Consider the following 25,941-nt stretch of genomic DNA (forward strand, 5'->3'; position numbering starts at 1 on the left):
TAGAAGATGCCTTGAAAATCAAAGATGGGAAGCTACAAATAATAGCTTCTATTTTCTGTTCCAACTTCATTTTTATATTCTGTCCCCAAAATACTCCTTTCCTATTAGTCTTTAAAATGTGTTTGTGCCAACAGGAGAACAAATGAGTTCTCTTATTGGATACTGAAAATTTACACGGGGGATTATGAGAGCCTAGAGATGGAGGAGGCAAGCAACTAATTTTTAAAGTCTTTTATTTAAAGAATAGTAAATTGAGATAGTACTCTAATGAGGTCACTAATATTAAAAGACACTATAAGCCCCCACGTAAAACTCTTCAGTGGCTTGCGCTGAGTTTAGCTGTAATTCTCAGTGGGGTGGACACAGGGACTTTGCACAGTCATCTTGTGGGTTTTTCAAATTATGAAACTACCCTTTTCCTCTACCTCCCAAGATTCTTATACTTCCCCAGGTAGAATGACAAGAATATTTATACTCCTCTTAAGCTTAGGAACAGATAACAAAAGACTGAAAAATACTAATACCTAAAATAAAATCAATATTCCATAATTGGATACACACGCGTATGTTCCTACATATGTGTATACATGTATATGCATGTATGCGCATACATGCGTATATGTGTATGTGTGTGTCCAACTAAGATACATATATTTTATATATATATATAATATATAAAAAACATATATATCCTGGTTATATCTGGTTAGGTCTCTATCCTACCCTTTTCGTGTCCCCCATCTAGCTACACATGCCCTTCATCCTAATCATATTCAAACACATGGCCTCCTTCAGTTGTGACCATGCTGCTTTCTGCTTTACGCCTGTGTTTTAGTTCACAGTCTTCCTTCTTCCTTCTTGTCCTCCCCAGGGCAGACGGCCCCCTTCAGCTATCATTTTCTAGTTAAGCCTCCCCTGATCTCAACTAACTGTTCCTTCCTTTGTGTCCCATGGCACCTTCTATCATGATGTCTATAACTCTTTATCGGAAGTTTCTTATAGATCCATATCTCCCTAGTTTTAAGTTTCCAGAGGTAGAACAGGCAGGTACCCAATTGATATTTGTTGACTGAATGAATGAACATGGTGATAGAAGAAACATCAAGTTCATTATTCGGTCTCTCTAAGGCAAAGATATATTCTTTTCCTCAAAATCCAGTTATAGGCCCAGAGAACAATTTTTGTTTATTTACTATCAATAATTAAAGGTAAGAATGTCCAAAGGTAGTGCTGTTTTTGAAATATAAAATATTCCATGACTTAAGGGGCAAAGAATGAACCACGCACACAATATGGTCGGCAAAACTTATTTGATTAAAATTTTTTAATTCTATGTATTCTGCCATTATGTTAAAAAAAAGAGTAGAAATTAAACTATCACCATCTTAAATTTCATGCCGCAATAGGATTATAATTTGTAATACTAAAACAGTGGGACATTTATTTTATTTTTTTTGCGGTATGCTGGCCTCTCACTGTCGTGGCCTCTCCCGTTGCGGAGCACAGGCTCCGGACGCGCAGGCTCAGCGGCCATGGCTCACGTGCCCAGCCGCTCCGCGGCATGTGGGATCTTCCCGGACCGGGACACGAACCCGTGTCCCCTGCATCGGCAGGCGGACTCTCAACCACTGCGCCACCAGGGAAGCCCGGGACATTTATTTTTGTTCCATGTGTGCTGAAACAGCTACAGCTTTACCCTTCAGGGATATATTTATGGCCATATCAGTCAACAAGCCCTGAGAAACAGCTCTCAGGGAATATGATCACCGCTGATGGCAGAAATAAATTAATAAGCATGCTAACGTGTGCTGGGTGAGATTGTTATTAATGTGTTCGCCTACAGAGCCACCCCGAAGCACACCCAAATGAACCCTGAAAAAGAGTGTCAGGGAAATGTGTCTAAATCCTCCCTCAATCTTAGGAGATAAGGCCTTTTCCAGCAAAAATTGCTTACTCAGTGTCAATTATAATGCAAAACATCAGACTGTGATCTAGGCACTTGAAGTTAAAGCTCATAAAGCTCTCTTCAGTAGGAGAAAAATCCAATTCAATGGTTAAATGCCAATCAGGGTGGGATAACTAGGCAGCAACTGAAAACACAAGATTTAGAAATCAACTGCAATTCCTTTGGGGACGAATTACTGCCAAATGGCTGTCAGAAGCAGAACGTAAGTGAGTTAGCACCATTAACTTGGAGGAAACAAAAGAATGACTTCTATTTAAGTAAACACACAGAGGATCCCAGTAAATTTTTGAAAAGTTACACGTTAAATGGGTTTGGAAAACTTTCTTAGCCTAAAAAATATGTGCAAATGAATTTGGGTAATGAAAACAAATTAGGAAATAAGTCAAAACCCAAAGTACATTTTCTCCAACTATTATATATATGTTATACATACATAAAGAATCAAATATCTCCTAAGGGGCTTCCCTGGTGGCGCAATGGTTGAGAGCCCACCTGCTGATGCAGGGGACACGGGTTCGTGCCCCGGTCCGGGAAGATCCCACATGCCGCGGAGCTGCTGGGCCCGTGAGCCGTGGCCGCTGAGCCTGCGCGTCCGGAGCCTGTGCTCCGCAACGGGAGAGGCCACGACAGTGAGAGGCCCGCGTACCGGAAAAAAAAAAAAATCTAAGGTAGTCATGAAATTTTGGACTCATGACTGATCTATTCATCCTGAGAAAACATTTAGCCTTTAGAAAAGGGCATTATCTCCTGGGCCAAAAGCAGACTGTGAGCTTCATCATTTGACCTTTTCATCTGCCTTCTCCCAAGCTGTCACTTCTCTCTGCATTCTGAAAAGGAAGAGGAGCATCACTGGGGCTCAAGGGAAAAGACCAGAAGAGACCTGCTCTAAATCACTAACCCAGGAACTCTCCTTCTGTCCACACTATGTCTTGTCCCAGGTTCTTCACCAACCATGAAAAGCAATGGCAGGCAAAGTAGAAGTGACAGGGAAAAGTAGGCATCTGGAAGAGGCCAGTAGTCATGGTTGGTAAGAAAAAGGTGATGTGCCCACATGTGGGCAAGGAAAACATCTCATATGTTTCAAGCTTCATTGATTCTCCTTTTACCAATACATAGGAAAGGAGCCCAATGACAAGTATTGTACAGTGTGGTCCTACCCGCAGCCACAGCTGATTGGTCTAAGTTGACATCTGTCCCAGGCTGGGCCAATCAGCTCTATTCTTCAGGATTATTGATTCTGGGAACAGAAGAGCATGAGTCAGTCCCACATAGTGGCATAAAATATGGGATGCGTGTATCTCAGGAGCATTTGCAGTCACCTTCTCTACACCTGGGCTGCAGTAAGAAAGAATGAAACCAACGAGGTGAGAGAAATCAAGAGATGGGGAGAGAGTATTGGATACATTCAAGTTCCTGCTGGTGAGACCCAGCTATAGCCTTGGTCTACCAGCAGTTTCACTGTCTGACTCTTCCTTCAATTATTCTCCATTTATTCATGTAAGGGAGGGGTGGCAGAGTCCAACAACATAAAAATGTACTCTTACTCAAGCACACAGACCCAGAGTGCAGAGGTGAATCATTACGGCGTCCAAAAAGAGTAAGTTAGGGGTAAGAAAAAGATCCATTCTCCTCCACATACGAGATAATCCTTGAAAAATAAATTTTCCTAAATTAATTTGAGTTGGTTTTTGCTGCTTGTAAACAAGAATCTAAATACTTGATAAAAATAATAAAAAGATTTTATGCCTGAGTACCTTTGACTATAATAGGAGACTCAGAGGGATGAGTAGCTTGAGAAGGAAAGATCTCCACGACTCTACAGCCATCTGAGCGTGCACAAGTCCTTTGTCTTGTTGATTGTGGGGTTCTTTAGGAACTGATTACTCATGTGTATGTATATTATGTACATATATATATGCATGTAGGTTTATGCCTATTATGTCTTAGCACCAGAAGTTAAAGCCAACATCTGCTCTCCCTGATTCAGTGCAATCGAGAGATAATGTGAGATTACTGTGGAGGAGTAACAAGAACAATTTTGCAGCCCTCAGAGCAATTTCAAAAGTTTATAATTTTCAGGCTTCCCTGGTGGCACAGTGGTTGAGGGTCCGCCTGCCGATGCAGGGGACACGGGTTCGTGCCCCGGTCTGGGAGGATCCCACATGCCGCGGAGCGGCTAGGTCCATGAGCCATGGCCGCTGGGCCTGCGTGTCCGGAGCCTGTGCTCCGCAGCAGGAGAGGCCACAACAGTGAGAGGCCCGCCTACTGCAAAAAAAAAAAAAAAAAGTTTATAATTTTCTAAAACTATATGCAAGACTTTGAGAAAGCATATAAAATGCTAATGTGATAAGCATTATAGGTGAAAGCATAGAACATGTTGATGTGATAAGATTGATTAGAAGACCAGGTCTCATGCAAGCAATTAGAATAGACACTTGAAGGCAGATTTAATTCCTATCATATCAATGTAAACTATGTACCTTAACAAAAAGTAATGTCACAAAAAAATGCATAATGATATTAACAAGTCTTGATATTTAGATATAGAACACTGAGACTCATGCTAGTTTTCTTGGTCACATCTGGGCAGCCTATTCTACCAGCCTGAAATATTAAAAACACTCTGAACTAACATTCAGTATTACTTTGAAAAGATGAAGCCATTTACCAGGAATGAGTTTTGTCCCACAGGAAAAATATAATTAATTTAAGCAACTTTTAATTAAACAAATTCTAGTTCTCTTTAGAACAGTGTCTCAACAGCTACTTCAAAACACACAAATACCCGACAGCTAACTGTCCATGGGTCCTCAAACCTCCCAAATCTGTCAGTTCTCAGGGCTCAAGAGCTCCCAAGGCAAACAAATCTTCACTTCCTGAGTGAGTAAGCGGAAGAGACAGTTTTTAGCAGACTCTACCATTATAAAAGGCAATACCGTCCAGGAGAGCTTCTTCTCCAGATTTTGCAAATTATTAACACTCCTGAACATCTATTTAAACTTGAAACAGACTGGCTTTTTCATACAGTAAAGGGTCAATTTCTCTCCCAGACCCCTTATACCACAAAGTGGAGAGGAAGGCTGAGCACAGGTGGTTGAGGGACTCACTTCACAACTTTCCACCAACATAGATGCATTCCTTAACACAGAGGGGACCAAGGGGCCAGAGAGAGCCAGCTGTGGCTCCATCTAAGTCTCTTGTTCCTCCAGGTGCTGATGCTCTGCACCTCTATTTTAAAAGGCTTTGCCTTATTCTCTTAAAATGCCGTAGGGAAGAAGTGACCTAACTGGCCTGAGCTAACAGGAGCAACCTCCATGGCCACCAGCATCACCACCCCACCTCTTACCTGCCTTAAGCACCAGTGTGATCTGTCCATAGATATGGTGCACAAAGCATGTGGGGAGGACAGGGGACCAGGAGGAAAGAAGCACAGGATCTTCTGTTTGCATCTTTCTGACACCAGTCCCTACCTACTTATACCTTCTTGTGCCAGACTTCAGGATAGAACTCCTTTTAAAAATAGCAAAACACACTGCTAAAGGTTTTCTGAGTGAAGCTTCAGTCCCCTGCACAGAGGGCAGAACCACCGCGCTGGGTTCCTCCTTAAGCAACGATCTTTGTCACAGGCTCCCCTGCTTTTACCATCATCTGACTGGTGCCAGAGAGTTTTGATTTACAAGCTGGAGAGTCAGTGAAAAGAGCCCTTAAAACGTTTCAAGGAGCAGATTTTTTTTTTTTAATGAGCATATTTAGGTTGTTATGAGTCAAGTTCAAAACTCAAGTCACATGAACAATTTTTATAGGGGGAGGAGTAACCTGATGCTCAAATTCATTTGCCTCCCATTTGAAGTAATTCATCTTTAAAATTTCTGTGAAAATTCTACAGAGTTGCCCAGAAAACGGCACAACCATCTGTAAGTAAAAACAAAAGCTCTCTATAGTATATATCACAGGTTCAAAGCACTTTGGCATCAGCAGATTGAACACGTTACTAAAAGAATTTAACTGCAAGAAGAGCTACCGTAATTACACAGCAGCTGGTCTAATGTTGACAAAACAACTTTTAAAGGCTTCCAGAAGCCTTAAAGGCTTATCAATTAAAAAGGCATGAATAGTAATGTGCATCCTATCCTTAACACCACGAGCTGTATCTCCTGCCAATACAGTGAGGTTTTCATTTTGGAACAACCATTTCTTACATCTTACGATTAAGCCAAACACGTGAATAAATTCTAAGTTATGTCTAGGTGAGACTATTATACTTAAAATAAAATAACTCCATAAAACTCGATTATAAACATTGAACTTAATGAGCATTTCCATACTGGCAAAGTTCTTATCAAAATGCCAACAGCTCATGCCAGACTTTGTGCTTACTTTACCAAGAGCAAGCAGAGAAATGGTTTAGATTACTGTCTACACCAGCCAACAACGTGCTAGAGGCAAAATGAATGAACGAACAAATGAACGGGTGGATGTTGGAATGAGTCTGTTGGAAGCATCCCAGGTACACTGACTTACTCCCCTGGAGATCTGCCCAAGTGGTCATATGGAATGGCCTTCTCTGCCAGGACCAGAAAGAATTTCCTTCAAGGTCCGTCTCTCACAGGAACCCTTCTCCACACTTCCCACAGGCTTGTTTCTTGTCTGAATCCCTTACATTTGGAAAATTAGGAAGGATTTTACATATCACTGCATCTGATCCTCTTTAGGGCCCTCAAACTTTTTGTATATAGGGGCAGATAGTAAATAATTTAGGCTTTGTAGGTCGTGTGGTCTTGTCACTACTCACCTCTACCGTTGCAGTGTGAAAGCAGCCTTGCACGCTTAAACCAGCATGGCTGGATTCTGATAAAACTCTATTTATAAAAAGAGGCAGGGAGAGGATTTGGCCCAAGGTCAGTAGTTTGTTGACCCCTGCTCTACAAGCACGAGTCCCCACGAGTCCAGGAAGCCTCTCTGGGGACACCTCCAGCAAAGGGGGCTAATCCCCTCATAGCTGTCTCTTCTATTTCCTGAAGCTTTCTCTTCTCTCGACTGAAATGAATCTCCCCACAACTGGCAGCCACTGTCACATCTTCACCTTCTGCTAAGTCTTCCTGTCCTAAATCATTCTCCCTCACCAGAGAGCTCTGCACAAACAGGCCTTCAAAAACCATTTATTTAATTAGAAAATAACCACCAGTTTTGTCTTCTGGAGCCCCGGAGGGGAAGTGTAGTACCTCTTCCACCCGACGGCCCTTTATGTCTTTGAGGACAAGTACGGGGGGATACGCATTCACTGTCTGACCACGCATTGGGGATCCATCTCACAGCGTGTTTCATTATTAGTTTTCTTCATCCCTGTACACATTCATTTATTTATTTATTTATTTATTTTTGGCTGCATTGGGTCTGTTGCTGCATGCAAGCTTTAGTTGTTGTGCACGGGCTTCTCATTGCGGTGGCTTCTCTTGTTGTGGAGCACGGGCTCTAAGCGCACGGGCTTCAGTAGTTGTGGCTCATGGGCTCTAGAGTACAGGCTCAGTAGTTGTGGCGCACGGGCTTAGTTGCTCTGCGGCATGTGGGATCTTCCCGGACCAGGGCTCGAACCCGTGTCCCCTGCGTTGGCAGGCGGATTCTTAACCACTGTGCCACCAGGGAAGTCCCTGTGTACACATTTTTTTCCTCATCATTTAGATGGCAAGTGAAGCATAGCCCCTGGCACATAGGCTCCATTTGGTTTTAAGAGTAAGAGTAACAGAATAACCACAGAAATATCCATCAACAAATCTTTTTAAAAACCTTTCTCCACAAATTCAGCGGGGACAGCTCCTCACTGCAGCGGTAAATTGCTAGTATGTGGAATTCTTCCGAGGTGAAAACTGATCATTGAGAGGCAAAAGCCTTCCTTCCTCTCTCCCATCTACCGCCCATCGGGACCCAGGAGTATAATTTTAATGCACTACACTTCATAACACCAACATCCCAACTGAGAGTTCTGAGGCTGGGCCCGCTGGGGTCCTGGTCACATACTCGACCCTCCTTCTTGCCCTACAGTGGCCCTACCTTAGTCATTTTAACATCCTGTGCTCTGTATCCCTCTCCTTAATAATCCCCACCCAGAGCAATTACACACACCGTTGGTATTTATCAACGGTATTGATACCAATGGTGTTATTCAAGAGTGGATTATTGAAGGCCTGCTATGTGTTTTTGCATAAATACCAATGGTGTATATATTGCTCTATGTGGAATCTAAAAATAATGGTACAAATGAACTTATTTACAAAACAGAAATAGAGTTACAGATATAGAAAACAAACTTATGGTTACCAGAGGGGAAGTGGGGGGAGGGATAAATTGGGAGATTGGGATTGACATATACACACTACTGTATATAAAATAGATAATTAATAAGGACCTACTGTATAGCACAGGGAACGCTACTCAATACTCTGTAATGATCTGTATGCGAATAGAATCTTAAAAAGAGTGGATATATGTATATGTATAACTGATTGACTTTGCTGTACAGGAGAAACTAACACAACATTTTAAATCAACCATATTCCAATAGGGGCTTCCCTGGTGGCGCAGTGGTTGAGAGTCCGCCTGCCAATGCAGGGGACGTGGGTTCGTGCCCTGGTCTGGGAAGATCCCACATGCCGCGGAGCGGCTGGGCCCGTGAACCATGGCCGCTGAGCCTGCGCGTCTGGAGCCTGTGCTCCGCAACGGAAAAGGCCACAACAGTGAGAGGCCCGCGTACCGCAAAAAACAAAAAACAAAACAAAAAAAAAACCCAATATTCCAATAAAAATTTTTTTAAAGAAATAAGTTAAAATATATATATATATTCTGTAAGTCTTATTCACAAAGGTATAATATTGATAAAAGAAGAATTATTAAAATGATTTCCTAAACTGAAAAAAAATTTTAATAAAAAATGAAAAAAAACCTTAAGAGTACTCATAAATGAGCAACCCTCCTCAAGGAAAGAAAGTGGGTCACTCACAGAATCCCTACTTTCAAAACACTAGTGAGATTATCTCACAGTGTTACCTCTAAAATCTACTCCCCAGGATAATTCTCTTTCATAATCAGTTATAAAATATTCAATGATTTTAATAGACTATTCTTAATATACTTTTTAATATCAAAGGTCTTTAAGATCATAACAGTGACCTCATCTCTTGCAACATCACTCTGCCTTTCTATATTCCTTCTCCCCACTCCCATGAAAGACAGGGAGGAGGCATTTCACAAAGTCCTGTCCTGTCTCCAGTCACTAGATGTGTATAGATGAGAAAGATATGCTTGTGGACACTCACCAGGGTGGTGGAGAGGACCCAGCAAGGACAGCGTGAGCATCTGCCCACTCCATGCTCCAGCAAGCCCAAGAACAGCCGTCAGCTTGGCTGTGCTGTCCAAGTCAGCAGACACTAGCCACATGTGGCCACTTAAATTTAAGTAAATTAACATTAAATAAAATTTAAAATTCAGTCTCTCAGCTGCACCAGCCACATTTCAGTAACTCAGTAGCCACATGTGGCTAATGCTTCCAGATTGGCCAGTGCAGACACAGACTATTTCTGTCACCATGAGGGAGACTAGAACATTCTACTGGACAGTGCTTGAGGGTCCACTGGGCTGCTCACTGATGCTGCTCTCCAGCCAACACCTAGGGGGCCTCATAAACTGTCACAGCCTGCTGGAGCTGTGCTCTGTACCTCCCTGAAACCCAAAGAAGAAGTGGGGATACAGAAATGTCACACAAGGTTATGCCAAACCACTAACAAGACATTGTTTTAAAGGCATTCTTTAACTAAAATGAACAAAGAAATACACAACTTGCTCTTACTTCAGGGAGTTCTGTTGAAGTCCTCAGCTTTCCCAACTCCATGAGAAACTTTTACCCAGAATAAAAATGAGACTTGAACCTCATCTAGATTCTAGTAAAAAGTAGAGGGAGAGGGAACAAGAGGCAAAATTTTTCTAATCATTTGTTCTGAAGTTGGCATCCTTTGTATTATTTTATGAAGTTTGTTTTTGTTTTAATTATCATTTTGCATCAAAAAAGAAGGCAGAGGCTTTTTTTTTCCTTTATAAAATATGACTCCAAAGTTCCAATGAAAGCGTTAAAATACTTACATGCCTTAGATTTATCACCAGGCAAGTGAAGTTGTTCAATAATCTGCCTCTAGGTAACACAGCATACAATTTTTTCAGGTTTACTGAAACTGCCATCTCTCTAAGATCCAAGAACAAGAGAAAGTTGCTAATAAATTTTAAATTTCCCACACAGTGACTTTGGAGAACATAAAATTAGGAGAGGAACTAAATTCAAATTCCAAGCTGCTTTCTGAATGACGAGCTGACCTCCCGATAGTCTATGAAACATCTGTTTTAATAAGAGATGTACTTAAAATTCCCCACGTCAGTTTCAAGTTACTACAAAATATAAGGCAGCACCAGCTGCAAGGATAAGGGAGAGAAGCTGTTGCTCAAGTGTTGCGAAACACTCAAGATTTTAATGGGACTCAAAACTCTATCATTTGCATATCGTGATCCTGGGAAATAGACTGAACAGAGACTAAAGTCCCATCACTTCCACAAGCGAGAAAATTCTACCGTGATCTTGGTATGTTTTCCCTTACTACCTTCCTGCTAAGGGGCTGTGGTGTGTTTAATTCTCACACCTTTTAACCAAATATCCTCTCCTCGTTATTTCTAACCCTCCAAATATTATCCATCTGCAAGGACTAGTTCTATTCTCACACTCTCCATGAAAGCTGTTTCAACTCTTCTGGCCCACACATTCCTAACTCCTCTCAAACAGCTGTAGCAAAAAATAAAGGACCCTACAACTGCCACTTACTTGTGCGCACTCTGCTCTGACAGGCCAATCTGATCTCCTCACGCTTATGGATCAGCTCCCGTTTCACGGCTTTTGCATACATAGTGAAGTTCCCCAATTATATCTTCAGCCCAGATCTCTCCCCTGAACTCATAGTCATACGCTCAACCACTGACTCCCTGTCTCCATGTGGAAGCCTGATAGGCATCTCAAATGTAAGGTGTCCCAAGCTGATCGAACCCTCTTCCAAACCTGTTCCTCCTCAGCCTTCCCATCTCAATACATGACAGTCCCACCCTTTCAGTTATCTGGTCCCAAACCTTGGAACCATCTTGGACTCTACTTTCTCACTCATGCCCCACATCCTACCCTTCAGTAAATCCTGTCTCCTCCACTCTTTCCAAACAGACAAAGAATGCCCCTTTATACCAACTCTACTGCAACCACCTGGGTCTAAGCCAGTATCCTCTGGATTACTGCAGTAGCCTCCTTCAGGCTTGCCCCCTCCCTCCTATTATTGATTCTTACAGTAGCCAGTGATCTTTTAAATCATACATTTAATCAGGTCATTCCTTGGTGCAAATTCTGCCAATGGCTCCCCAACTCACTCAGTCCCAAGAAAGGAAGGAAGGAAGGAAGGAAGGAAGGAAGAAAGAAAGAAAGAAAGAAAGAAAGAAAGGAGAGAAAGAGAGAGAGAAAGAGAGGGAGGGAGGAAGGAAGGAAGAGGGGAAGGAAGGGGGGAAGGAAGAGGGAGGGAAGGAGGAAACATCTCCCAGATAACTTCTAAAGGCTCTGCAGGATGGAAGGGCTGCCGCCTTATGTCTCTGACCTTTTACTACTCTCCCCCCAGCTTATTCCACTCCCATCACTGGTCTCCTTGCTGTTTTGAGAGCCAGTGACTTCATGATGCCACTGTAGCACCTTTGCATTTCTGCCTGGAAGGCTCTTCCTGCAGAGGTCCCCAAGGCTCTCTCTCTTACCTGGTCTAGGTGCTCACGTGACACCTTCACAGCGGGGTCTCCATGACCACTATATTTAAAGTTGCCAACTGCCTCCCACTCACCTCTGACATTCCCTCTCCCTCACCTCTGACATTCCCTCTCCCTCTTCCCCACTTTAGTTTCTCCATAGCACTTATCACCACCTGGCATACCGGATATTTTCTTATTTATGTCCTTATCTTCTGCCCCTACCCCTCTAGAATGTAAGCTCTATGAGGACAGGGATTTTTGTAAGTCTCATTTACTGCTTTAGCCCCAAAGACTTCTGCTTATTATTTCATTCACTATTGTGTTTCCACCTTTAACTGTGATTGGCATGAGTTCGTTCTCAAATATTTCAAGACAGACACAGAGAGAAGCCATTCCAAGTTCTATGAAGACAGTTCCCATGCCTTACCCTTTCTTTTTATATCTTTGGGTAGGGCCCAGAAAAGAAGAACTTGTTGCTTAATTATTGCTGCGTTTGCACTGGCAAGTATAAAATATTCAGTCATTCAAATTTTGGGACACGTTAAATGTAGACAGTGTTGATGCAGTATTAAAAGATATAACTATTTTTTCAAGATTTCAAAGCTATTCAAACTTAAAGCTCAGTAAGAGACAGTTTCTTCAGTGCTGCCAAAAAAATGACACAAACACCTGCCCAAAAAAGATGGGAAAGGAAACCTTAGTACTGTCATTTGTTGGGTAGATTATAGCAAATAAAATCAACTTCAATGCCAAGCCCCCAAACAAGTCATTTGAGTTCTTTTGTCATTAGCTTGATTATTAAAATAAGCAAGTGCTTGGGCTTCCCTGGAGGCGCAGTGGTTGAGAGTCCACCTGCCGATGCAGGGGACACGGGTTCGTGCCCTGGTCCGGGAGGATCCCACATGCCGCGGAGTGGCTGGGCCCGTGAGCTATGGCCGCTGAGCCTGCACGTCCGGAGCCTGTGCTCCGCAACGGGAGAGGCCGCGGCAGTGAGAGGCCCGCGTACCGCAAAAATAATAATAATAATAAAAATTTAAAAATAATAATAAAATAAAATAAGCAAGTGCTTTTCATAAATCAACTTCACTTTGCCAAGTGGTGATGCTGGTAAAGCCCTAGACAAATTGGTAGGAAATTACGGATATTGGAGGAAAGCAACAGAGAAAAGGAGGAGACTTCCCCCTCCTGTTTCAAAAGAGGATATATACCCTAACATCTCTTTTCTTTATTGAGCTATAGCTGAGGTACAATATTATATGGTACAGGTGTACAACATGGTGATTCACAATTTTTAAAGGTTATACTGCATTTATAGTTATTATAAAATACTAGCTATAGTCCCTGTGTTGAGCAATATAACCTTGTAGCTTATTTATTTTATACATAATAGTTTGTACCTCAATCCCCTACCCCTGTCTTTCCCCTCCCCCACTCCCTCTCCCCACTGATAACCACTGTTTGTTTGTTCTCTATATCTGGGAGTCTGTTTCCTTTTTCAAACAACTAATCTTTAACAAAGGAGACTTACTAATCAAGAAGTCTAAAAAATGGCTAGGAAGACAATCTTTCTACACATCCAGAGTACAGCCTATAAAGCATCAACAATCAAGTACAGACCAAATGCAAACCAAATTCTTTTTCACATAAGATGAAGTTTATGCTGAAAGCTTTACGGAAATCAGCATCCCTAAACTGACTGAACATTCCAAAGGGGGAATGCTGTAACATGCCAAAACAAAGCCTACTTAGTGGTTTTAAGGCACTTGGGTTCAGTCCCACAGAGAGCATCTCATTCCTATGTGAGAAGACTCGGGTCTCCTCCAAAGTTCATTGAGCTTCTGTGGTACAGAACCAACTACATCTGTTCGGTTTTGTGAAATCTGTGCAAAGCTTTCTGAGTAGAATTCTTTTATCTGAGTAACTTTCGAAGCAGGAAAATGAACATTAAACATTAATTAGCATCATGTTGGTGGGTTATACAAAATTTACTTTTAATTGTTAAGAAAAACAGCCTTGTATGGTAGGTAATGGTTACATTACTGGAATGACAGTGGTGACAATTAACAGGAAGCACTGCTCGTTAACTAATCTGTTAATTTATTCAGCAAACACTGATGGACTAGGGAGAATGTCTGCTCATCAGATATCTGCTGAGCATCTAGTCTGTGCCAGGGCTTGCAACGCGCAATGAACTAAAAGCTCTGTTCGTATGTTTAAGGGAAGAGAAAGGCAGCCTCTAAAAATAAGAAAGCTGAATTCAAAAATCTAGGCACAGCGCAGCTTGGAATCCTTGTGAAGACAGTGCAAGGAGGTGAGGAAAGTCTTATGAATCAAGCCAATATGATAATATGTATATTATCACTTGGGAAAAAAATAGTTACAAATTGTTCACCAAATTTCAAAACTCAATTTAGAGTATAAAAATATAATTAAATGCGTACAACTAATTCCAACTATTTTAACAAGACAAGAAAAACTAAATAGGAATATTGATGTTTCATCAGAGATAAGCCTGAATTCAAATAACAGAACATTTGACAAAGATTCTTAAAAATTTTAAATAAGGGTGGAGGACAGACAACCAAACTTTAGAAATAGTGTAACATGTAAATTTAATTTAATTGTAAAAGGGAAATTATTATCATATTTTGGCTTTTGTATCCTAACATTATCTAAAAAATTATCTCTTTAAAAACATATCAAGAAAACTGAACTCATAGCCCACTGAAAGTTGTCTGCTATAGGTTACCTGGAGAGATTTAGATTATTCTAACTGCAGAAAAGTCACAAAGTACAATGATGACAATGTGAAAAATAGGCATCGTGAATACTTATTCTCTCTTTCTAACCCAGAGTTACGCCCTGTTTCCCGCCAACCCCCAACAACCTCTGAAAGGGGAGCTATTTCAGCAAGAGGCGGCAGAATCCAGACCCAGCCACGCCGTGCCCTGAACTTCTGTTGCCACTCCCTCCTCAAAACACTGCCACTTTTACGAGCTCCTCGTCCAGCAAAGGGTGAATCTGGCAGGAGCCAAATAGATTGGTGTCGGTGAGGCAATGTGTGATAAACGTCTTCTGTAATCCTGAAGATGAAGGGAAGAACAGTGCACATTTTGTATAAGTTCAGTATTCATCTTTTCATATTTATGCTACAGCTCTGTGATTAATTGCACTGCTTTGCTCAGAAATGCCTCTGTCAGAATGAACAGTCTTTTATAAATTGTTCCTTTATGAAATATTATCCCCTGTCTATTAATAAACGTTTCAATATTTTTGTTAGGGTGTGTGTGTGTGTATTTGGGGAATTCATTATTTGTGTTTTGACTCTCTGTGACTTTATGTAGTCTCAAATACAAAGGTTAAGGGAAAGTGCATAGCTTGCAAGTTTGCACTCTCCCAGTGTCTTCTTAAAGTAGACGCAGGGATTTTCTAACAGAGTACATTCTTTTTTTTAATTAATTAATTTATTTATTTATTTTTGGCTGGGTTGGGTCTTCGTTTCTGTGCGAGGGCTTTCTCTAGTTGCGTGAGCGGGGGCCACTCTGCATTGCAGTGCGCGGGCCTCTCACTGTCGCGGCCTCTCTTGTTGCAAAGCACAGGCTCCAGACGCGCAGGCTCTGTAGCTGTGGCTCACGGGCCTAGTTGCTCCGCAGCATGTGGGATCTTCCCAGACCAGGGCTCGAACCCGTGTCCCCTGCATTGGCAGGCGGATTCTCAACCACCGCTCCACCAGGGAAGCCCCAGAGTGCAGTTTTGATCAAAAGGTTTATACAACATAAAAACTCTTCAAGATAAGAGGCAAGGGGCTAGCTAGAAAAGAAACAGGAAGAGAGACATACTATGTAACTGTAGATTCACAGAATTTAAAACCCAGGAGGACCTCAGACAAAGCTAGTTCAATATTTGGTGTTGCAAAGAACACTGACCCAAAAGATGCACCTTCAAAATGGGTTCCATTGTCAAACAGGTTTGGTTTTCACCAAAGAGTATATACCACCTTTCAGGTATTTAGAACAATCATTCACTTCCTAAAAGTTCTGAAAAGTCTTGCAATTGAAAAGCATTTAACCCATTGTTTCCCAAACACTTTTGACCATTGTATTTTTATTTCCCTCAGCATCCCAAGGAACCAGTGTCTCTTCCTGCAGATCCTGCTCTAGAAGTGCTGATCGTGTACAGTCATTTTACAAATGAGGAAACAGACATTCAAAGAAGTAACTGCCTTGGCCAAAATTCGGTAAGGAATTGGTGGTTGATAATTCAGCAAATAGCCTGATGAGAGTTTAGATTAAAAGTGGGAAATAAGCAAAGATCCCAACATCTTTCGTTTCCACCCATACCTCACCACAAAATCGTTGCCTCTTCTGTGTCTCTGTCTCGGTCCCCTTGGAGACTTAGATTCCCTCAACTTTTACTTGCCTACTTGACCAATACGCAGCTGTTAACCAGCTTGGATCCATTCATCAGCCAGCACGTGCTTCCCCTGAGGAAAGCCTTTTAACAGTAATCTTTTAGACTCTACAGTTGAGACTATGACTCAGCACCCGAGTGGCCCTAATGGAGGCTGCAGCAGGAACACAGCAGATAACTTAAGGCAGATAGAGCTTTGTGGCTCTCCTCAAATTTATTTCTGTATATCTTAGGGCTTCCCCAGATTAAGATCGGAATCAGATAGGACTGGAAAGTTTTCTTCAATCAGTTATAAAGCAGGTGATCCTTTCCTTATTGTAAGTCCTCAAGCTCCTTCTTTTCTGTACTCTTTTTCTTCTTTCCATTTCCCATGTTCAACCTTATTCAGGACACTGTTCCAGAAGAGATCTGAAACCCTCCTGCAAGGTCAAAACCTCCCAGAAACTGTAGGAAATGAGTTTACCCACTTGCCTGAAATGTCTTCTAGGTGCTACAGCATTCAACATTTCTTGAATTTGCTTGGCCTTGCTGAAAATTACCCCTTCTAGCAAAGGTCTCTCTGACATAGTTCCCAAGCTGAGAAGAAAGTACCATTACAAACAGTACCTCTCTTTAAATTGCTATTCCATTATATGATATGTATTGCCTTTCATTTAGAAAGTTGAGCCTCCAAATAGCTTTGATGGGAAAAATATCTCTTGCATCCTGTTGATTTTTACTTGCCTGGTTTGGCTCTCCCAAAGAATAACACTATTGGTAACAGTAGAAAATGAACTCTGAGTTATTTCTCAGAACTGGGTGGAGTTGATGCTGATCCAGCCACATCTCACCTGGTGCCCCCAAAACAACATTTTAAGTCAGCTGGCTGTGATTCCAACCTATGACAATGGAACAGGAAGAAGAATCCTGGCTATTAGAGACTAAACAGATCTAGCCTTGTCTAGCTCTCTGTTTAAAAAGCATCAGCCCGAACTGTGTGTTGAAAACTCATGCAAAGAGTTTTCAACAGCCAAGAAGGACTTTGTATATCTTTACCTATATATGGCAAGTTTGATATATTGTCTTCTATTTTATTCTATTAAGGATAAAGATCAAACACATTGAACATATGCTATATACATATAGCTAGGTAGCCACCATGTAACCTAGAGAAAAAGAATGCAACTAAGGTAGTAAGAAATTACATACGAATAATTAAATCTGGGTGATGGGAAGAGAAATGATTATTTTCTTCCTTGAACCTTTCTGTTGTTTTTGGTTTAGCAGAAATTATCTATATACTTCTAAAAAGCACAGTGCAGCTTAGTATGAAAGTGTGAAACAGTCAGCTTTTTATTTCCAGGTGGGAAGACAGCACATCTAACTTGCCCAAGTCCTAGGTCATGGTGATTGATGGCTTAGAGTCTATTCAGTAAAGACCCTCAATATCTAGAGGGTACTCCTAGGAAACAAAAGCAGCGAAGTGTCTGTGAGGAGAACAGTCACAGCTTGTGATATTTATTTGTTCTTGGTGGACATCCAGAGACTAAACTTAGATGGCAATTGTCATAAACTACAAAACCCAAACCTATCCCTTCCATCTAAATCAATCTTCTGTGATCCCCCTCCCCTCCCCTACCCCCCAGCCCACCCCCAACCCTTACAGCTTTTTCTCTATGAAAGTAGTAAGTCTATTCAACATATTCTTTGAAGGCTTACTCTGTGCAAGACAATATACTCATGCCAGCATTCAAGAGAAATAAGACATGATGTAAATAGGCTAGAATGTAAAAAACAGTAAGTTAGTACAAAATACAGGTATACGTGAAAGAGGAAAATGTACACTGATGTAAATGAGGAGAAAAGGCTTCTTTGGGGAGACCGCATTTGAACTAGGCCTTGAAGGTTTAAAAAGAATTGTCAATTGGGAAATACTGGATAAAAGGACACTCCTGACTAAGGACACATCTGACCAAGAACAAGTCAGAATTGCTACAAAACTTTCTGTGCGTTCATTCGGTTGGGTGACTGGGAATATGAATTTTAAAAATTCCATAAAGGGAACTCCTTCTATGAAGTTATACATAAAAGAAAAACCATGTACTTCTTAATACCATTCCTTTGATCTTGTACAGAAAGACCTTACATAAATTCAGAATATTACTTCTATTAAAGTCAGTATTTTTAAGAGTTAACATTTTTAGAACACTTGAAAGTCAACTTTTTTATCTTTAGGATAAAAAGTTCTAAGAAATTAAATGTATTCCACATGGATAATCAAGTCGAAAGAACAGGCAAGATCTACATAGCAAGAAAAGAACAAATTCCAGGGAGATATGCTAGATACTTTAAATTTTTTATTATAGATCTCCAAGAACTCTGTCTTCTTAACTTAGTTTGTTCTAAATACCAACATTACGCCACACTTCTAGTTGCTCAAAACCATTTTATTAGATCAGCATTACTGGGTAGTTTTAAATGTCAAAAAATATAGGTTGGTTCCTCCTCACCTAGGAATTTAAAGTTTAGTTAGTGCAACCCCTTGATTTTATAGTTGAAGCAGATGAAGCCCAGACACTGGGTGCTTAACTTGCTAAAGGTCAGTCAGCTAGTTAATGGTCACCAGTTAAACTGGAGGAAACTAAATAACTTGCCTAAGGTCACAGAGTTGGCAACTGGCAGGGCCAGAATTACAACATGGGAAATCCCAGGCCTCTAACATTGCTCTACACTGCCGTCTCTGCCAATGGAAGATTCGCAGAATCCCTCATAAGCAGGTAGAGTCCTGCAGATGAAAAGCCATACAAATAAAAAGCAGAGTAATAAATGCTATTATTATAAGTGCAAGTAAGTGTATATATTATCTAAATTGCTTTAATGGTATAAAGAAACTAGTATTTCTAGATGTCTTGATGGAAACAAATAATGTGTACATTTGCTAGTTTATATACTGCAAATCTGGTACTTCTTGATTTGAAGGGGGGAAAATGATTTGAAGGGGGTACTTCTTGAAAAGGGGGGAAAATGGGATGAGAATAATGCAATCTTTACTTATCCTGCGTTTTAGAGCATAAAAATATTAAGAAATATATTTTTGAAAATGTTTATCCAAAATCCTACCACCCAAACACATTAACTGTATTGTTATTTAATCATTTAGAATGCTTAGAGATACTTGTTTTGATAACTCAAGTAACAATCATGATTTAAAAAAAAAAAAATGTCAGAGATAGGACAATCTTGGCTTTAAGAATTCTTATATCTATGGCTTCTACAAAAAGATGACGATTTCACGCCCAGTACTTCTGTTTTGCCTAACAATCTATGATGTAGTAATCATTCATGCATACACCTGAATGTTTTTTGGAATCTATTTTTAATTTTAGCCTGCAGCTCCTCTTGGCAAAAGAGAGAGTAAGGATGGGCAAGTGGGATGCACGACAGGAGATAAGGGTATTACAGTCTTTGAGCTTATTACTTCCTGTCTGAACCCCCTTGCTTTCAAATATCAACAGATGTGTTCTAGTTCTAGTTTTTTATTTTCAGGAAAAATAATCCAAGTTCACTGTATTTGTAACTGTGTGCATGAGAATTTGACTTCCAGTATCTGTATAGCTCTTCCTTTGCAGCAACCTCATAAGGGTAAAAATGTCAATTAGGCTACTAGTTATGGTAGCTAGCCACTAGTTATAACTATGACCCCTACCCCTAACTGGTAGACTGAGAGAAAACTAAAATTATCTGATGGGGACATCATACTTGGGGCTTCTCTGAGGGCCATGGCTCTGGAAACTGGGCACATCCCTTATGGGATCCTGGAAGCTTTGTCTATGGAGTTGTTACAAGACATACCAGCTTCCATTAACTTGGTTCTTCATATCCTGATAGTTATAGCAAAAACAGAACGACTTTTGATTTCCCAGTTCTCACTGTCTAAGGAAAGCACAGTGTTCATATTCAGCCACACTTTTCCTTAGTACCAAATACAAAAAAAAAATTATTTAAACATGCTGCCTTTCATATATAGGGAATTCAGGGGGAAAAAACAGGCGAATTTTTCAAATGCAGATTTACAGAAGACATAGAAATGATAATCAAATGAGCCTTTGTTATAGTAAGACTATTTGAAATCTGAGGTTACAACACTATATATTATTTCCATAATACTTTTTCTTCTAAGAGCAATACATGTTCATTGAAGAAAATTTGGAAAATACTGAAGTAAAGGAAGATAATAAAAACATTTGCAATCCCATAATACCCAGAGATAGTCACTATTAGCGTATTGATGCATTTCCTTCTATAATAGATAGATGAACAGATATGGAAAGAAGATTTATACAAACTAACTCAACTACACACTTTTAATGGTATCACACTAATATAGAATTTTATATCCTTTTCTTAACATTAACTTTTAACTTGGTGGACACACTTTTTTTTTAAGAAAGCTGAGAGAATATTATCCAGCTATACTGACCTCTGATGGGAATGGAATCCAAAACCATGTCCTATAAATGTGCTTTTCCCAAATACACTTTTCCCAATTACACTTTTTTCCCAAATACACTTTTGCTTTTCCCAAATTGCTTTTCCCAAATACACTTATCTTCAATCTTCCATTTTGACTTTAATCTTCTATTATTTTTCTTCCCATTTAGGCTGTCTTTTTAGTTATTCCTATGATTCAACTTTATCAGTGTAGTTTTCACTTACCCATAAGAACCACATACCATCTACAGACATTTATAAAAGTTTAAATAAAACCATCCCCAAACTAGTTCCTGGAAGAGCTTATTTGTCCACTCAGAGAAGTGTCTATCTCCACTCTCTGTTTCTTGTTTCTTGGTCAAAAAAAAAAATTCATGAATAGGGAGGAACCAGGATTTGAAATCCAGTCAGGCTTTCTGAAAGTTTAAAAATATCATATTTTGGGCAACACTTTAGCCACAAATATATTTCCTCCTTAAACTCTAATACATTATTCCCCCTTTCTCCAAAATAAGTTGTACTAACTGTAATCTGTGTTCACTTTGAATACTGATCTATAGGGACATGGATCTGGCCTGATGGCGGCAGGGTCCCCCCTGAAACTCCTCCCCTGACAAAAGCCCCGCGAGGCCGCCAGCCAATGCCCCAGAGAGCTGTCATTTACACACTAAGGTTCAACACACTTGAGTGATGGCCATCTTGGTGATTTAGTATCTAGTCTGTTGATTGGGTCTGGAATATCCTGAGCACTTGCCATCTCTTGATCTATTACCTCCAGTGTGTTTATTGCCTGAGAAAGCCTGGGTATAAGAATGTTACTCAGCAAAAGCAGAAGCAAAGAATTCATTTATACTGTGTTCTCTTTTTATCTCTGAGTATCTGTTTGGTACAATGTAAGCCAAGTATTTCCACAATTCTCCTTTCACAGTATGTAAGAGTCTTTCATTATTATTTTGGGACTCCACTGCAAGAATTTTTCCACATTCATTTTTGGCCATCTCATTTTCAGTGTGCTTGGGATCTGTCACCCTTCAGGGGCTTAATTTAATAAACTGACCCTTCGAATATTTCTACCCACATTAATCCAAACAAAATTAATTCTACTCATCTTAAAAAATATTATGCAATGTGTCATAAATAAAGATCATGAGCAATAGTTTTCCAAGAAAAGATGTGTAAATGATGGGTTTTTAATAAATAATCAGATAGGCAGATAGCTGGAAGCCCCTTATTGCTAGCTATGCAAGTGAAAACATGATTTCTCTTTAATCAATGTTTTCTGTTGCATTTGTAAACTAGTTAGAGAGGATTTCAGGACTTTTGATGAGTGAGTTTTTTTTTTTTTTTCCAGAGTGTCTCTGGGTTTATTTAAGTAATCTGTTTTGTCAACTCTTTTTAAAATTCAAATGACACTAATGAAATAATCATTTATTAGGGCTTCACTGTAATTGTCTATTGAACTTATGAGGAGTTTCTGCTTATAGAGTGGGAGACTTAACGTATTTCTCAAACATCTATGCCACTATTAGTCACTTGATTTTTCTGAAGCACTACCATAAGGCCATCATTCTTCAGGGCTTTGATTACTTGTATATTTAACAACTCATTAATAAAAATAATATGCCCCTTGGAAAAGGATAGTTCCTTAAAATCCATTATTAGCTTTCTCCTTAAATGTTTATCAGCCCTCACCTTACAGGGAGCTATGTGGTACTTTGCAGAGAGCAAAGCCTTTTGGGAATGGTACATAATGGTCCGGAAGCTATGCGCTGAATAGTAAAAAGAGGTACAGAAATTAGAACTAGGAAAGAAGGAAGCCCAGCATGAAGAAAGGGAGGGAGGGAGCAAGGGAGGGAAGAACTTGGAAAAAAAACTTGACTTGAACTCTGCTATTCACCTTGGAAAAGTCACTCAACTTCTGAGAGCCTCAGCTGTTCCACCTGTAAAATCAGGGTGATTTCCTCACAGATACTTTAATAGGAGATTTCAGTGTGCCACGTAAACTGTACATATGATGCAAAGTATGGTTTTTTACTTGGCATTATTTGCTATAATCAGTCCCGTTTATGCATTCTGTGCTATAAACATTCATCTTATAAAGACTGTCAACAGCTTCAAAATGTAGACCTATGCATTGTAGCTACTCTTTTTGGTCTGGAAGCATTTCTGATATTTTTAACCCCAAAAAACTAATTCACAGTTTTTAACAGCCTTTGTGTGCCTACAAGCTCAAAAGCGTACTGTTTGCTCTCAGGACTAGAGTTCTGTAAAACCTCTTTTTAAACAAGGACGCCTCTTTTAAGTCCTGTTTCAGTCTGGTGCCTTTGGTCAAGGAGGAAAGTAAAATTGAAAGCAGATAGATGTTTTACATTTAAATGGGTTTACCATAAATGTGTATTAAGCCATTTCATGGACGACTGCACAAATATCTTTTGCAAACTTGGTACACATGAGCACATATACAGTAACCATTAACGTCTTCTAGAGAAATAGGGTGCAGATCTAAAATCTCAAAGAGCTACTTCGAGTAAGAAAACGTAATGGCTTTAAGGGAATTGCCCTAATAATATCAAGGCATCTGCAATGGCTGGCCAGTGAAGAGCAGAACAGAGCATATGTCACTGTAAGTCAATTTAACAAGAAATAACCTTCCCCCTGGAGAATCTAAACTCCCTAGCCTCCCACAAAGAAAACTGAATTTTGGAGGTCACACCTTGGGTGAGTTACCAGAGGGAGAAGCTTAACATTCTTTTTGTCATATGGCTCTGGGAGGTCAACGCTATTCTACCAACTAGCTCCCTGCCAAAGAGCTGCTCCCTCCTTAATGTCCCGCCCCGCCCCCCCCCCAAATTACAACAAGTCCTTGGACTCCCCTAGGAAATGGCAAATGATTGTGACATCTGAGATGCCAGGGACCACGCCGGATACAATCATGCTCAAATATCAAGTTTTGAACCTCACTGTGAGGAATAGGGTCGAGGCAGGGATTGGGGGAGTGGAGCTGGTGAGATCGCGGCGGGGGTCAGAGCGAGTCAGATAGACCGACCGACAGAGAGCTTTAGGCTAAAATAGAATGTTTAGCCAAATGTAATCAATGGAACTGCTTTTAATGGAGAGAAAAGCGGGTCGCCAAGTCAAGCCCAGGCGAAGCTCTGGCTCAGTGGGTGGACGCCACCTCGCCGAACCCCAATAGTGGGCAGTCGGAGGGCCTTGCCCGTTAGCGCGACGGCTGGAAGCGCCCCAGCTCACCGCCCCACCGCATTGGTTCTGGGTGGGCGCAGCCGGGCCATGGCCGCCGCCCACCGCCACCCCCCGCCCGCCCCGCAGCAACATGTGGGGCGCTGCCACTCCGCCTCCCCGGTTCTCCCTCCGGCTGGAGTTCCTGGTGGACGCATGCCTGGCCCTGGGAAGGTGGTGAATTACTCTTGGGAAAGATTCCTCCAGCGGTGAACTTGGCAGCTCCTGACATTTCCATCCCACCCCCAGAGCACCAGCACTACACACACGCACACACGCCCCTCCGGACCTGCCCAGGCTGCGCGCAGTGCGGACTGCCCACTCGGGGGCAAAACACCGGAGAGGGATGCAGAAGCGAAGACACCAGCTCTGCTGGCCAGGGGCTGTGGGGGGAAAGACTGTCCTAGCACTCGGTAGTTCCAGGGACTCAGCCCACTCCGTGGTTGCCCCAGGCCCTGCATAAGCTCGGGCCGCTGGCAGGAGCCCCGTTTCCTTTTGTGCTCTCCCGGGAAGCCCGCCTCTACTCACCCGGGCTGCACGCGGATTCCGGCCGCCAGCGGCAGCCCGCTGCTCCATCCCACGAACACTGCGGCGCCCCCGGAGTGTGCAATGCGGAGCCCCGCCAGCGCGCGGCCGGAGCCGGGGAGTGCGAGGAGGGAGCGAGCGAGCGAGGGAGGGAGGGAAAGAAGGAGGGAACGCGGCGGGGAGGGACAGGGCGGCGGGGGGCGCGCGCCACTCCCACTCGCGCCGGGCCCTCGCCGCCTCCCGCAGCCGCTGCTGGCCACCCGGCCTAGCCGGCCGCGGGACCAATCAGCGCGCGCGGGGCGGAGCCGAGCCCTCCGCGGAGCACGCTCATTGGTGCGGAGCGCGCGACCCAACTCCGGGAGAGTCTGCCTGAGCGCCCAGTGTCTAAACTCCGGAGGGCCAGAGCTGCTGGTCGGGCGCAGCTGGGGTGCCAGGCTCCGCGCTTCGGCCGGCAGAGTGAGTCTGCCGAGTTCCGCGGACGGAACCGGGAGGATGTGAGACCTGTCCTTGAAGCCCGTTCGCGGTGAGCGTTCAAAACTAGCAATGTTTGCTCAGGTTGCACTGCCCCTTTCCTGCGAGCGACCCCCTGCGCCGCTCGCTTCACCCTGGCCAGTAGCTGAGTGAGGGAAAGCCTGGCCGTGTGAAATTGCCCCAGCCAAAGCCTACTCCCCGCCACCGCCAGGGCCGTGCGAAACCCCCGGCACCTAAGAACCGCAGCTGAAAAGCACGTCGAGCTCCTTACCCAGGGCAAACCTAGACCACCTGACGTTTGCAATAGAAGACGCACACCGCGGGGCGGGCGACGGAGTTGGGGAGAGAGCCGGGGTTGGTGATGGCAGATCCTCGTGAAGAAGTGGGAGTCGGGTTGTAGGTTTGGTGGGAAAAGCCCAAGGCAGAATTCTCCCACCCTCTGCCAAACGTTTGCCTCAAGTAACCGCCACCCCCCATCCCCAAACCTCTCTGGAGGTATTGATTTTTCTCTTCCCTGTTGTAAATCATACTTGACTCTCGGGGACTTTTCAATCCAGAGCCTCAGAGTGGAAGCGGACCCGCCTACCCTCTGAGCACCGCTGAGGGCAGGCGAGGACCGGGGCGGGGGCGGGCGTGACGAGGGAAGGTCCCCGGGAAGGTCAGGAGGAAGGGTTCCGTCCGGGAGCCGGGAGCTCGCCCCCAGCTGCAGCACCTCCGCCTGGTACCTGGCCTGCAGGCTACCTTCGCTAGGACGGCCCGCCCCGGTGGATACATTTGTCCATCGTTGAGCCCCCTTTCTCTCCTCCTTAGCTTTTCTATTGTTCGAGCTTCTTTTCAGGCAGACATCCTCTGAATCTTCCTGACTCTGCTCCTCCCCTCTCCTCTCAACATAAAAATATCCTTTTCTTTTTTTTTTTTAACTTCCCTCCCGTTTCCTCTATCTGGAAGGGTCTCAAATAATGTGTTTTTGATTCACAGCTCCTGGACCTCAGAAAGTTTTTCTCTTACTTAGTTTATGTGCACAGGTTCACACAAGCTCTAGGTTCAAGTGGGCA

The 25,941-nt window shown here is 42.4% G+C and overlaps 1 protein-coding gene across 1 annotated transcript in view; it reads right to left on the bottom strand.

Moving 5' to 3' along the window:
- LYPD6 (LY6/PLAUR domain containing 6) overlaps positions 1–24,534 on the bottom strand; it is a 106,851-nt gene extending 82,317 nt beyond the window's left edge. Inside the window, exon 1 of the mRNA XM_029224491.1 lies at positions 24,419–24,534. The gene's annotated coding sequence lies outside the window, so the exon portion shown is untranslated. The remainder of the gene's footprint in view (positions 1–24,418) is intronic.
- Positions 24,535–25,941: the final 1,407 nt, after the last annotated feature.

The sequence above is a fragment of the Monodon monoceros genome, unplaced genomic scaffold (assembly GCF_005190385.1).
Source record: "Monodon monoceros isolate NGI ecotype Baffin Bay Population unplaced genomic scaffold, NGI_Narwhal_1 Super_Scaffold_16, whole genome shotgun sequence".
Classification (NCBI taxonomy): domain Eukaryota; kingdom Metazoa; phylum Chordata; class Mammalia; order Artiodactyla; family Monodontidae; genus Monodon; species Monodon monoceros.